We start from the raw sequence: 13,326 nt of genomic DNA on the forward strand, positions 1-13,326 counted from the left end.
CGTTCTCTAAGTATGTGAGTCTGTTTTGTAAATAAGTTCATTTATATCTTTTTTTTTTTAGATTCCACATATAAGTGATGTCATAAGATATTTGTCTTTCTCTGACTTACTTCACTTAGTATGATAATCTCTAGGTCCATCCATGTTGCTGCACATGGCATTGTTTCATTCTTTTTAATAGTGGAATAATATGACATTGTATATATGTTCCACATCTTCTTTATCCATTCCTCTGTCAATGGACATTTAGGTGGCTTCCATGTCTTGGCTATTGTAAATAGTGCTGCAGTGAACATTAGGGTGCCTATATCCTTTTGAACCATGTTTTTCTCTGGATATATGCCCAGGAGTGGGATTGCAGGGTCATATGGTAGTTCTATTTTTAGTTTTTTAAGGAACTTCCACACTGTTCTCCATAGTGGCTGCACCAATTTACTTTCCCACCAACACTGTAGGAGGGATCCCTTCTCTCCACACTCTCTTCCGCATTTATTGTTTGTGGACTTTTTGATGATGGCCATTTTGACTGGTGTGAGGTGATACCTCATTGTAGTTTTGATTTGCATTTCTCTAATAATTAATGATGTTGAGCATCTTTTCATGTGCCTCTTGGCCATCTGTATGTCTTCTTTGGAGAAATGTGTATTTAGGTCTTCTGCCCATGTTTCGATTGGAATGTTTGGTTTTTTGATATTGAGCCTCATGAGCTGTTTGTAGATTTTGGAAATTAATCCCTTGTCGGTCACATCGTTTTCAAATATTTTCTCTCATTCTGTGGGTTGTCTTTTCATTTTGTTTATGGCTGTGCAAAAGCTTTTGATTTTAGTTAGGACCCATTTGTTTGTTTTTGTTATTTCCACTACTCTAGGAAATGGATCGAAAAACATCTTGGTGCAATTTATGTCAAAGACTGTTCTGCCTATGTTTCCCTTTAAGAGTTTTACAGTATCCAGTCTTACATTTAGGTCTTTAATCCATTTTGAGTTTATTTTTGCATACGGTGTTAAAGAGTGTTCTAGTTTCAGTCTTTTACATGTAGCTGTCCAGTTTTCCCAGCACCACTTATTGAAGAGACTGTCTTTTCTCCATTGTACAGTCTTGCCTCCTTTGTCATAGATCGATTGACCATAGGTGCGTGGGTTTATTTCTGGGCTTTCTATCTTGTACCATTGATCTATATTTCTGTTTTTGTGCCAGTACCATACTATTTTGGTGACTCTCGCTTTGTACTATAGTCTGAAGTCAGGGTGCCTGATTCCTCCAGCTCTGTTTTTCTTTCTCTAGATTGCTTTGGCTATTCAGGGTCTTTTGTGTCTCCACACAAATTTTTAAGGTTTTTTTGTTCTAGTTCTGTGAAAAATGCCATTGGTAATTTGATAGGGATTGTACTGAATCTGTAGATTGCCTTGGGTAGTACAGTCATTTTGACAATATTAATTCGTCCAGGTTAAGACCATGGTGTATCTTTCCATCTGTGTCATCTTTGATTTCTTTCATCAGTGTCTTATGGTTTTCCGAGTATGGGGCTTTTGCCTTCTTAGGTAGGTTTTATTCCTAGGTATTTTATTCTTTTCGACGTGATGGTAAATGGGATAGTTTCTTGAATTTCTCCTTCTGATCTTTCATTGTTAGTGTATAGAAATGCAACAGATTTCTGTGTATTGATTTTGTATAAAGGGTCCTGGGACTAGTTCTCTAACTAGTTGAGCTTTAATTTCTAAGTTCTGAGTTTCAATTTATGCTTCTATACAATGGGATTGGTTAACATCTGCTTTCAGGTTATTAATGAGGATTACAGAGTATATCAGGTGCCTAAGACATAAGAAGTGCTAAATGGTAGCTGTTATTATATAGTCCAGTTGAATATATAATTCTACTACCTTAGCACCTTTTTTAAATTAAATAACTACAGTGTTTGTGTTTTTTTTTTTTTTTTTTGGCTCTATCAGTCTTCTTGACATCTGTGGACATGTTAATTTATGTCCATGATTTTCTTCTAGTCAATAGATGTAAATCTTCCATCTATAAAACCGGTAGTGTGGCTAGACAGCTCCTTTCTAGTTAAGGCTGTATCCTATTAAGTGTTATGAAGTTTTCAAACTAATACAGAAATTATTCACATCATTGTATATCCCCAGCTGGATACTTTGGTGGAGTAGTATATTTCATCAAAATTAAATGCATTTCAAAAAATTCTAAGGTCTAATATGGTAGTCAGGCGTAACTGCTTCAAAGCTCCTCTAAGGGCAAAAATGGTGTTTTGAATATGCAAAACACTCCTATTTCTATTTTTGTATTTTTGATACGAGGTCTCCGTGTTATTAACTCAGTATTTAATGGCTTGTGTGACATTGTCTTAATAATGTAGAATGTGAATATGCTAATTTAAGACTTAAGTCAGTATAACAAGAATCTAAAGGAAAAATGGAAGTGACTAGGATACTTTTGTATCTTTTTAATTATAGATAATTTCTACTTCATTGTGATAACAAGGATAGTCAGAAGAGGGAAAAACAGAAATTATTTTTGATGTTTACCTTTACCTCAGGACTATCTACTTGATGACTCACACACTCTTTTAAAAACTCTGTCAAGCTGAACAGATATTACCCTGCGGGTCCCTGCCACATAACACAGTGATGAGGGTAAGGAGCCTGGATTCTGGAATCAGACAGTGCTGAATTCAAATCCAGACTGTGCTAATGCGATTCTGGCCAAACACCTGGCTTAATTTCTGTATTCTCATTTGTAAAATGGACTAGTGGTAAGGATTATTTGAGATAATACATTTATTAAAGTACTTAGCCATGGATCTTGGTTTGTAGAACTAAAAGTCAACCAATTGGTGTCCAATACGATTATTACTATGATGGGAGTGTTTGTTCCACCTACCTGAAAACCTTCCCAGTCTTAAATTTTTCATCTGACTGCCTGCATTGCAGACGTCCCTAGAAGAGGAGGGAAGAAAGGAATAAGTAACCTTTACATCATTCCAGAGACTAATTTCTTATTCCTTTCTTCCTTCCTCTTCTAGGGACTAGTTCACCAATGTTCTCACTGTATATAAATACTTTAAATTATTCCTTTAAATTGTTTCAGTGGATATCTAAGAGTCAGGCTGTGAAGTGAGAGCATCGTCATCAAAACCTGAGGGAAATGTGTATCAGTAAGGAAGTTCTCATACTAATTTAAGAATCTAATCTCATTGAGAATCAAGTCTTGGCTTTTGACTGAAGGTGGGAGTATGTGGCTTTAGACCAAATTCAGGTTGGTTTTGAGGGTTTTGTTCTTTATACTAAAATAAAAATGAATGTAGACACAGCTGTTCTGCATTTTGTTTGATTTTATAAACATCTTAGTAGGAATTGTGCTAATTGTACGGTATGAGATATACATTAGTTTGACTAAATTTTCAAATGATACACAGGCTGTCGCACAATTATAAGGCAATTGTTTTTACCTATTTGACCTGCTCTGGCAATCCTTATTTGGCCAGAAATCTTTCGCAGATCGTGTTTGGAAGCAGGCACAGGGAATTTGCTTCCTTTTGCTGTATATCACTGAGACATCAAACCACAGCCCTCAAAGCAGAAGGCAATTCATCCCTCAATTTGAAGACCTAGATCTACCTCATCTTCTCAGTTTTGCCACTTTATTGTAGTGAGGGAGGTGGAATACTGGTTAAGAACGCTGATTTTGGTGTCAGAAAGCTAGGCATTTGAATCCTGACTTGGCTACAGTGACTTTGTGTCACTGTAGGCAGGTCAGCTTCTCTAAATCTGCTTCCTCATCTGTAAAACACTGAAAACAGTACCCACCTCGTACGTTTGTGGAGAGGATTAAAGGGGATAATGTATATAAAGAAAGAGCTTGCAGAGTAGCTCCTAGTAGTAGTGAGGTGATAGATGTTTATGAGATTGTACCCCTAGTACAGTTAACACGTTAGCTGCCTCAAATTCTTTTGCAGAATATAAAAAGATGTAACATATAAGTAAGCTAAATAAAATAACATATACTGGACACTGTAACAAGATGCTGGTGATATAAGAGGCCTAAGACATGGACCCTACCTAAAAGGAATTATTGATGGAAATATAAATCAAGAGATATCATGTGGAAAGTGCTACATGGCAGTGTTTAAGGGAGTCTAGAGGTTGTCTTGGATCAGAAAGGCCACGGCAGACACTCCAGCCTGGAAGAAGAGATCTTAGGACAAGCTTCGAGGGAAATGGGCACATAGTAGTCCCTTCGTAAATACTTGTAGAGGGACTTCCCTGGTGGTCCAGTGGATGGGACTCTGCGCTCCCAATGCAGAGGCCCTGGGTTTGATCTGCGGTTAGGGAACTAGATCCCTCATGCCGCAACTAAAAAAGATCCCGGACATGATGGGGAGGATCCCATGTGCCACAACTAAGACCCGGCGCAGCCAAATAAATAAAATCAATACTAAATAAAAAATAAATATTTGTAGAATATAGGATCTCTAAGGTGTTAAAGAAACCAGATGGTTCGTGTAGAGGAGTGGGAAGGCATATAATTGGAGAAAGAAAGAGGAACCAGATTGTGGACCATGTTGGGCTTGAACTGCTTATTAACACGGAAGAACCTCGGAGATTTTTAATCACGATGAGAAAAATGAGTTTTAGCGTTGTAGGGGACATAATGGAAAGAGAAGCAGCCAGAGCGAGGAGGACTACTTAGTATAAACCACTGCAGTGGTTAAGGCAAGAGGTGAGGGAAGACATGCATTAAGATGGAGGCAGAGTGGACAGAAAGGGAAAGGTACATCATAGGGAATAATAAATAGGATGTGGAAAAAGGTTGGAACTGGCAACTAAGTACTGAGGGTTACTAAGTATGGTGAGAGGAAGTCAGGTCTCTCTCTGAGAACAGAGTAAGATATTTAGAAATACGTGGTGGTTGTAGTTGAGGTGGAAATGCACAGTGTTTGTTTCTTGTCAAGCATTTCACAGCAGTTATATTACAAATTACAGTAAATGATCAAAATTCCAGAATCCAAAAGTTAAATAATTTCCTTCAAACTAATGTGAAATGAAATAAAATACAAACCATCAACTTAACACTATTCTAAATTAAAGTACAAACCCAAAATAGACCACAGTTGGTGAAATCTACAAAGTAGACACACATGACAAACCAAAGAGGACTCCGAAAGTCCAAATAACTGAATGTACAAAATACAAAAGATGCAGGTACAGGCCCCAATTAAAGCTTATAATGGAATTACAAATAATTGTAATAACCACAGCATTCAGCTATGGGACTTGACTCCTAAGTTACCTACTGAATAGCACTGTAGGAAGACAAGGTATTACCACCCCACTCCCTAAAAATAAAACCCAAGTAAAACTACAAATACATTGGTATATGAGAAAAAACAAGTCATGAAAGGACATTTTAAAAAATTAATCACAAATGAGATTCCAGCTCAAAAATTTTGTTCTTGCCTTATTCGAAGACGTCACATTCATAAATCTGCATGTACTAAATCATAGTTATTCTTGTGTGCTCTTAAGAAGCAAGAAAGCATCAGGTAGAACAAAATCAGGTCTTCATTCTAGAAATAACCATGTAAAGAAAAAAGTTTTCTCCTCACTGTGCTTGCTACTTACTCTTGGTCTTAGTGTTCTGTTACTAGAACATCATTACTCCTCCTTTCATTGAAACTCATGTCCCTCAGTGCAGGCCTGAGCCAATGGAACTGAAAACATGAAACAAGATTTCATCTCTTAGGAACTAAGTTACCCAGCACAGTCACTAGACTGAGGACTGATCCTTCCAGAGAGAAAGAAACACAGAGGAAAACACATTAGATTAGACTTTAAGAAAGGAGCATATAGATAGGGTGACCATATTCTCTCTTCATATAAATAAAAATACAGGTCCAAAGAAGTCTTTCACAGACCCAAGTATATTCTTGCCTACTTCCCACCCCTACCTTGGGAAATAGTGACCGCTTCTTTGGAGTTTATTGATTCAACACCTTCATTTTACAGACAGGGAAACTAAGTGCAGAGATGTTAAATGACAGGCCATTGGTGTCTCAGAGATCTAAAAAAAGACATCTCCTCCAACAGTCATCCTTTACTGAAAATGTTCCTGGACACTACAGTACAGCTTTACAGTACAGGCGTTGGTGCTCTAACCTCCTCCCTAAGATGAGTCAGTATAAATGAGGCATAGTTTGAGGAAACTGTCTTAGTAGGCACCTAAAGTTAGAACCAATAGAAACCTCGCTCAGCAAATGCAAAGCAAAGAGATTAATCAGTCTCTCTTTTTTTTTTTGGCTTGCTAAATAAGATAAAATGCACTCTGCTAAAACCATTTAACAGAAATATTATGAAAGCCTTCCCCCAGAGTATTTTTCTATTTGATTTGAAAACTATTCCATAGCTTATTATCAAACAAATCAGTAATCCTTCAGCTAATGCAGGGATAAATGGGCAGTCAGAAAATACAATCACCTGGTGTGTGCAGCTGAGTATTTACATTTTTCCTAATGAACAAAGATAAGAAAAGTGCAGGTGACTTTAATGTGTAAAAATCACCTCTTAGTGCTAGTGCTAGAGGGAAAAATAAAAGTAAATTACTAACTCAAGCTAATCACTAAACTTGTATAGTCCCTGGCCTCAGCTCTGTTTTGAATCTCTTTTTGGACTTGTCTTGAATCAAAGAATATTTACAGCTACCTCAGTAGGGCAGTTGCTCCATTTTAAAAGATAGTTTAGAAGGCTTTACAATAAGTTTCTGGTCCTTGTTGAATTTTCTTCTTTGTTTTTTTTCCCCCACTTTATGTTGCTTAAAGATTTATAGCAAGGATTTCTTAACCTCAGCACTGTTGACATTGAAGCTGGATAATTATTTGTTGTGGAAGACTGTCTGCTGTGCATTGTGGGAGGCTTAGCGGCACCCTAGCCTCTTCTCGCTAGATACCAGTGGCATTTCCCGAGTTGTGACAACCAAAAACGTCTCCAGAGGTAGCCAGATGTCCCCTGGGGAGTAAAACTGCTCCCGATTGAGAACCACTGCTTTATGGTATTAGGACAAAAACTGGTAAGCCAGGGAGAATATACCTATTCCATTTGTAGTTGGTAAAAATTAATCGAGTTGTAGCAGCTTTATTTCCAGGATTTTTCCCCATGTTAATTAATATTTGCTGTCTGAGATAATATCAGTTTTGCTTTTTTCCAAAACGAATTTCTAGCATTTCATTGAAAAATTGTTGATTAAGTTCACTTAAATTGAAGGCTAAGCCAACCACACCATTTGGGTTTATCGTAGTTTATCGTCTCTCTTCCTTCCTCCGTGGGGGAAAGCCTCTCACTTAGTAAGCAATACTGTATCATTTTGCCAAGTACATTACAGTCCCCATTTAGAAATAAGGCAGTTGAGATTTAGAGACATTAAAAGGTCACGAAGCTACTACACTGCAGTTAGGCTATGAATTCTAGCATGTCTGACTTAAAGCCCTCACTATCCTCTTTAACAGCAGTTCTCAACATGTGATCTATGGGCCCCTGGGAGTCCCCATTCCTTTCAAAACTATTTTCATGATAATACATAGTCTTTATTTGCATTTTTCACTCTGTTGACATTTGCACTGATGGTACCAAAACCAATGATGAGTAAAACTGCTGGTGTCTTAGGGTACAGTAGTCATTGTATTTAACTGCAGTATACTCACAGTTAAAGAAGAAAGCAAGCCAGTTCCACCTAAAGATACCTTTGAGGAAACACTGCACTAATTCACGTAAGTCTCCACCCTTTAATGTATGTGTCTTAGTATCCATTTTGTGTAAAGCACTTATGCTGCATATAGTATTTGATGGTTGTCTCAAACAGTCTTACATGTGCTTTTCTTTAAGTTGAGAGTTGAACAAACTACGTTTTTCATGGTATAGGATGGATAAACTACGGGTTTTCAGCCTTGGGAATTTGGCCAATGTTTTCTCAGAGATGACTGAAGTGAGCTTATCGCTTCAAGGAAGACAAGTGACAGTACTTGTTGCCAATCAGTAAAAGTTAGAGTTTCCCAAACAAAATGCAGAATTTTGGAAACCTTGTATCTGCCACTGTGAGCTGGACAAATGCAACTCTTACACTGTATAATGAACTGTGTCAGCATTTGGAAGATCTGCATAACTTAGTGAACCAGTATTTTCCAAATGACTAATGCATGATAGTTCAAAATCACGCATGGGTAAAAGATCCATTCAAAGTACAAGACAGACCAGTGGATTTAATGTAACATAGATAACAAAAAAGTGCACTGATAGGGTTTTAGATTCCTCATTGCAACATGAACGTTTACGAAACGAAACTGTCGATTTTGGGTGCAGAATCAAGAAAGAATATCTACAATTACCTGAACTTAAGTTTCTGAAGGACCATTAACCTTCCCCTGTCTCACAGAGAAGGTTCTTCAAAGCACTTCTCATTCCTTGGGATCCTCCAGAAAGGAAGGAGAAGTTGGGGGGAGGGAGAAAAAAGAAGTTAATGCCTGAGGGTTAAGGAGAAACATATTGTTTGATGATCAGCAAGTGTTGTGTGCCACTACTTTATATAACTCAAATATATAATCTACACAGAAGGTCCTAAAATGGTACTAATAAGGAAAAAGAGTCAAGGGCTTATCAGCTAGTCACTGTCACACAGTTGTTAAAGCACTGGAGCTAGGATGTAAGTCCAGATTTGTCTATATATATAGCTGAATCACTTCCTAGTAGTACTACCATGACACTGAAGCAGCCAAAAGTATTCTGCTGCTCCTACCTAGATCAAAGTTTCTAGGTCCACTGTCATTTCAGTAACACATTTTCATGTATGATATGACCTGTGTATCCTCACAGTGCCTGGCATTCAGATACCAGGAACCATGTGCTGAAAGGGTGTCATTTACCTGCACGTTTTACATGTTTCTCAAGGTGTGTGTAACTTCCATCCATCCGTGATCCTCCTTTCATCAACTGCCTTTCTTGCAAGAAAATTAAATAGAAAAACCTGCTTTATACGTATCTTTTCTCTCTCTAATGTAAACTCAGTAGCCTCAGGAATAACTTGATGTCCAGCACACTTTCCATTTTGAGTGGGAGACAGCATTCAAGTATTCACCTGAAACAACACATTTTGTTATTTCCACTCTTCACTTAAAAGAAAGCACTCTGGATACAGTCAGTTCATAATAGAACCTCTTAGCATCTTCAGAATGTTTGTTTGACACAGCTGTAAACACACACTGAGCAAAAGACCAGGACAATTCAGCTTTTCTGTTCAAAAGCGGGTGTAGAGCTTCCCTGGTGGTGCAATGGTTGAGAGTCCGCCTGCCAGTGCAGGGGACACAGGTTCATGCCCCGGTCCGGGAAGATCCCACATGCCGCGGAGCGGCTGGGCGCTCCGCCCGTGAGCCATGGCCACTGAGCCTGCACGTCCGGAGCCTGTGCTCCGCAATGGGAGAGGCCACGACAGTGAGAGGCCCGCGTACCGCAAAAAAAAAAAAGGGTGGGGGGCGTGTAATATGCAGTCTTATTATGGTGTGCTTTTTCTTTCTTGTTGTCATGTATCCTTATTAAAAGATGATGATTCCATATGGTTTTCCTTTGAGTTCTAACCATTTTGTTGAACCCCCGCCCTTTTAGCAGTATCATAGGGTCACAGTTGCAATTGAATAACATTTTGTGTTCATTCATTTCTCCCAGTGGGGTTCACTATAGGCCATCATAGTGCTCATATTTGTGTGACAAAAACTGATTTTTTTTCCATTGATGTCAGTGGTACACTTAGCAGCTTTCCGTGTATTTAGTTTTTATCTGATGTAGCCTAGAATGACTGCCGGAAGGGATGCCGAAGGCCTGACTTAAGTTCCAGATTCTTAGTTGCAGATTTGATCAGTCCATTTGTTCATGTAGTTTTTTTTTTCTTTTTTTTTTTATGTCTGCGTTGGGTCTTCATTGCTGCGCGCGGGCTATCTCTAGTTGCGGCGAGCAGGGGCTACTTTTCATTGCAGTGCACAGGCTTCTCATTGCGGTGGCTTCTCTTGTTGCAGAGCACGGGCTCTAGGTGCATGGGCTTCAGTAGTTGTGGCTCACGGGCTCTAGAGTGCAGGCTCAGCAGTTGTGGCGCGTGGGCTTAGTTGCTCCGCGGCTTATGAGATCTTCTCGGACCAGGGCTCAAACCTGTGTCCCCTGCATTGGCAGGAGGACTCAACCACTGTGCCACCAGGGAAGCCCTGTTCATTTAGTTTTAACTTTCTCTCTTGTTTGCCATCTCTAGCTCACAGTTGAGTGGCCTGAACGTGTTTTGCATGTGCTCTAATTATAACTGAGAATTTGGGAATACTGTCCTAGATTTTAGACTTAATACTACTTACATAATACTTATATCAGGCTTTCTCATAAAATCTTGTTTTCCTGAAAGAGAAAAGAATGAACATTTATCAGGTGCCTGCTGGAGGGAGGAACTATGTGCTAGACTTTCTGTGTGTTCTTTTGTTTTCACAACACACACACAGGTGATGTCCTTCGAGTTTACTTGTGAGAAAACAGAGGTTCAAAGTAGTAGATACCTACCTTTGAAATGGTAGAACTGGGATCTGAAACATGTCAATTTGACCACAAACAGGCTCCCTGATCAACCTCCAACAACTGCGTGACCTCATCTAGAGGTGATGGCATCCTTTTCACAGGGTTGTTGAGAGGACAGATGAGATTCTATTCATGAAAGTGTTTTAATACTATAAAATACTACCAAAGTACTGTTTAAACATTTTTAATATGTATTTCTGTGTCTGTGTGTATATATATGTATATATATATATAAAATTAGTTGAGGGAACACTGTAGAGTTAACCTTTCAAATCAATAAATATTGCACTTACTTTCCATAAACTAAATATATAAACAACTGGATGGTCCCTAAAAATAGATGTCAGATGACAGAGATTGGCTGAGCAGGAATAGGAGCATCTTCAGAACAGAAGCCAAGGAATTTTTTGCTTCCCTAACACATTGCTCTGTTCACTCACTCCAAGACCTTCCTACTTCTCTGTAAAACTCTGGCCCAGAGCAGCTCAGCTACATTAGTCACAAGTTTCCATTAATCAAGGATGGTTCGTGCCAGACCTACAGCAGAGTCATTTCAGGTTATTCTCTTCCATTGTAGGCTTTCAATATGCACTCAGTACACTCTCCCAAATCTAGCAGGGGATCAATGCCTTGTGATACAGAAGCATCCAGAAATTCTCCTTGACAGTGTTCAGAGAACAATATGAAACCCTGGGGCCTATTCCCAGAACTGGAGTGGTGGGAATGCTGTCAGTCGCTAAGCATCTAGATAAACATAGGGTTGGCTAGCTTCGTTTGAGGACAGAATTCAGGGGGAGCTTTGGAGTTTATCGACCTAACTATTTAAAGTGACATTTACAAAACAAATTGTCATTCTACAATCAACTTTAACTCTTTAAATATTTATTTATTTAAAATGTTTGGCTGTGCTGGGTCTTCGTTGCTGGGCGGGGGCTACTCTTCGTTGCGGTGCACGGACTTCTCATTGCGGTGGCTTCTCGCTGCAGAGCACTGGCTCTAGGCGCGCGGGCTTCAGTAGTTGTGGTTCACGGCCTCTAGAGCACAGGCTCAGTAGTTGTGGCGCACGGGCTTAGTTGCTCCGTGGCATGTGGGATCTTCCTGGACCAGGGCTCAAACCCGTGTCCCCTGCGTTGGCAGGCGGATGCTTAACCACTATGCCACCAGGGAAGTCCAACTTTTAACTTTTATTCCAAAAACAGAATAACAAAAAGATGTTACTTAATAAATATAATTTCTAACCATGTTAATTACCCAAACAATTTCTTAAGTCAGTTTGCTCTGTGATTTAGTTTAAGCATATTTGTAATTGAGATTTAATAATATTATTTATGAATAATTTATCCCTAAATGCCATCTCTTTTAGAGAATAGGCAGATAAAGAAAATCTCAGGGAGAGATATATAGGTGATGAACAATACACTTTTAATGTGTAAAGTTCCAAAATCAACAGATTGCTACCATCCATATGTTTGAAGAACACATGACCAGAGAAGGAATTAGCAGTCTCTAGGAACTATTTTCAGGGACTCTTTTTAGTTACACAAGGTTAGAAAGGTTAGGAACTCGTTTGAGTTATACAGCACACAATACAGTTTTGGTTCTAAAGTTAGCATGTAAGATGAACATTCCTTAGAAATATACAACATTGGAAACCACTGTATCATCTATATTGAAGGTTTTATAGTTAACTTTTCCTCTAGCATTAAAGGGATCCCTGTTTCGTTCGTTGGTTTATAAAAATATATCTTTATAAGCAAATGTGGCAAAATGTTGAGAATTGGTGAGTATAAGTAAAGACTGTACATCCATTGCACAATACTTTCAACTTTTGAGTGTTTGAAAATTCTCAGAACAACAAATTAGAAAAGGAATATTTATCTTTTGTAGTGAGAAATCTACAAAATGAAAACAAGACCTAGCAGGAGAAGCAGGTTCCCATTTTCCATCTTTTTCTCCAGGGCATATGTACATAGAGTGGGGAGGGCAGCATAGTCCTTACTGTTGAAAGCCCAGTGCTGGAAAAAAGTCTTACTTGCTGCAAGCCAGACTAGAAAGTTGTAGGAGGTAATGTTTCTGCACCATTCTCTTCTAAGTCATAAAAAACAACTGTCATTTCAGCCAGTATGACATTGGGAATGAGAGATGCTGGACCAAACTTTAATACAGTCATACCTCAGAGATACTGCTGGTTTGGTTCCAGACCACAGCAAGAAAGAAAATGTTGCAATAAAGGAAGTCACTTTCCAGTGCATATAAAAGTTATGTTTACACTATACTATAGTCTGTTAAGTGTGCAGTGTGTCTGAAAAGCAATGTACATACCTTAATTTTAAAATACTTTGTTGGGCATATACCCAGAGAAAACCATAAGTCAGAAAGACACATGCACCCCAATGTTCATTGCAGCACCATTTACAATAGCCAGGTCACGGAAGCAACCTAAATGCCCATCGACAGACGAATGGATAAAGAAGATGTGGTACATGTATACAATGGAATATTACTCAGCCATAAAAAGGAACAAAATTGGGTCATTTGTAGAGATGTGGATGGATCCAGAGACTGTCATACAGAGTGAACTAAGTCAGAAAGAGAAAAATATCGTAGATTAATGCATATATGTGGAACCTAGAAAAATGGTACAGATGAACCGGTTTGCAGGGCTGAAATAGAGACACAGATGTAGAGAACAAACCTATGGGCACCAAGCGGGGAAAGTGGTGGT

The 13,326-nt window shown here is 38.7% G+C and overlaps 1 protein-coding gene across 8 annotated transcripts in view; it reads left to right on the forward strand.

Annotated features, from left to right (window-relative positions):
* NR3C1 (nuclear receptor subfamily 3 group C member 1) overlaps positions 1–13,326 on the forward strand; it is a 124,133-nt gene that overhangs the window by 76,399 nt on the left and 34,408 nt on the right. The gene's annotated exons all lie outside the window — the stretch shown is intronic.

This window comes from Phocoena sinus, chromosome 3 (assembly GCF_008692025.1).
Source record: "Phocoena sinus isolate mPhoSin1 chromosome 3, mPhoSin1.pri, whole genome shotgun sequence".
Classification (NCBI taxonomy): domain Eukaryota; kingdom Metazoa; phylum Chordata; class Mammalia; order Artiodactyla; family Phocoenidae; genus Phocoena; species Phocoena sinus.